We start from the raw sequence: 2500 nt of genomic DNA on the forward strand, positions 1-2500 counted from the left end.
AAAAATTCGCGAGCGAATCTTCTCGGGGAAATAAAATTCTGCCGAGGTAACATGTCAAGCTGCGCATACAGACTTCAAGAATGCCGTACTTCATGAAGCGAAATGAGCTTGGAAAATATTAATAACCCACTCTATCTGCGAGTCTGTGGTTGGCGCTCATGCACTGAATGCTCCACGGCTATTTATCATAAATCACAACTCGATTGGATTTACCCCAAACATGGCAGCGACGTCAAGGGGGTGAGCGGGATGTGATTAATAAGAGAATCTCAATTCTAGCTTAAACCCTAGTCCAAGATTATTTAACGGACACAACCGCGGGTCACACCGGCTCAAAAAATTGCCGAACAAACTATTGTCGGAGCGCGGATCTTTAGGCATATACGCAACCCCAAGTAATCAGGCATTCTGACACTATGATAAGGGGAAGATCCCTGGCGCTATATATAAATGTAAGTAATTCGCGTTACAAGCTCCGCTCTAGCGCCGATAGAACGTGTCACCAATGAACATGCAACGGATGCTACGCGTTATCCTATAATGTAAGTCTCGAAAACAATATACAGGAAATGCCAGCGGTTCTCACATTCATTTCATGTGTCAATCACTCAGAGTGAAAGTGGGGTCAGGGCACACAGCTGTCCCAAGCAGATGTGACTGAAATTTTTCACTCGGAGGTCGGGTCAAGACGGGAAATCGGTAGTGAGAAAGAATAATGATATGATGTTCATGAAAACAGTAAAATCATGAACGCGCTAAATTCGTTGCAATTGAAACAATATACTCTCTAATCACGAGAAAAATTAAACAAATACGTAATAAATGAACGATATTCCTGTTGTTTGAACCCATACCGCTGATCACACAGTTCTGTGATCTGAGGTCAGCAGTGGAGATCGTACCATTTGCTGTCAAAATGGCCCAAATATGTACTCACAACCGGTTCTGAAGACTTTTGCGTGTATGGGAGCGACTGGTCCGAGCGATAACCAGAGTTCGGAGACTGTGAGTCCATTGTTGTGTGCCAAATGGACACAACTACCACACTGCCACCAGAATGTAAAGGGTATATATTAACACCTTAAACATATGGTTTAGCAGGAGTAGTGAAAGGGACGGTTGGCTTAACCTCTTTTATTGAGAAGCGTAAGCAACTCAGATATTCACACGGATACAAGTCTTTGGTAAGGCTTAGTGCTTGGTCTGCCCGGAGGGCGGGCGCGGCTGGAGCCAGCCTGACCCGAAGCGGTCGGCAGGACTCTCTGAAAAGGACTCTCTCTGACCTGGGTTATCCTACGCCTTAAGTACTGGTGGGTGCGTGGGGCACGCCCTCCTTTGACCAGGGCGCCAGGTGTCTCCCTCGAGGCGCTTCCTGTTCTGGAGTAAGGTCAGGTCAACCAGCTGCCCGGGCCTGTCATAGTGTGTGTGTGTGTGTGTGTGTGTGTGTGTGTGTGTGTGTGTGTCTTCAATGTCTATAGAAATACAGTTAATATTTGGTGATTAGTAATGCAACAGTATGTATAACTCTTTTCGATTATTCTGATCATAGTTTTCGCTATTATTATTTCATAAGTCGTGGTGTTCCTCTGAGTAGTCGCATTAAATCAATTGAGCATGAAAATAAATGTTGGATCGAGCATCTACTACCTTGATGGTTCCAAGGAGAGTGAAAAACAAGTCTAAAAACATACTCACAGTGCATGTGCTTTATGATATCTGATATCTTGAAAGAAAAATCTTGCTCATTTTGAGAAAATAGGAAATTAATCTTGCTCTCTACTTGTATCTGACACGCATGCACTTTGTATTTTCATTGTATTTGTCAGTGGATGTCTAACCTTTGGTATATTATATCGATGTTTTTACGATAGAAATACTCATATATATATGTGTGTGTATATATCTATACACATATATATGTATATGTATATATATATATATATATATATATATATATATATATATATATATATACATATATACATATATATGTGTGTATATATAGACACATATATATATCTATACATATATACATATATATGTGTGCATACATATACTCATACATATATATGTATATATATACACATATATATGTGTATATATGTACACATACATATATGTGTATATATATATACACATATATATGTATATATATATTTACACATATATATCTGTGTGTATATATTTACACACACACACACACACACATACACACACACACACACACACACACATATATATATATATATATATGGAAAATGGAAAAACGCAATACTGCATTGATATAAATATATAAGAACCCTCCCTGACCAGGTCTTGAACCCAGCTCACTTGAGGTATGTACCGGAGTAACAGTACTAAACCAACCATGCCTCACTACTCACTAAAATGATTGTGCAACTAGGATCTAATTAGCTCCACAGACATTACCTATCTGCTTACACATGAGTTATGATACACACGAGTTATAATTCGAAACCGAAGTCAGATTTGCTGATAT

At 39.4% G+C, this 2500-nt stretch overlaps 1 protein-coding gene across 2 annotated transcripts in view; it reads right to left on the reverse strand.

Moving 5' to 3' along the window:
• Positions 1 to 2500, reverse strand: part of LOC125047601 (collagen alpha-1(X) chain-like) — a 209418-nt gene that overhangs the window by 115170 nt on the left and 91748 nt on the right. The gene's annotated exons all lie outside the window — the stretch shown is intronic.

Source organism: Penaeus chinensis, chromosome 41 (assembly GCF_019202785.1).
Source record: "Penaeus chinensis breed Huanghai No. 1 chromosome 41, ASM1920278v2, whole genome shotgun sequence".
Lineage (NCBI taxonomy): Eukaryota > Metazoa > Arthropoda > Malacostraca > Decapoda > Penaeidae > Penaeus > Penaeus chinensis.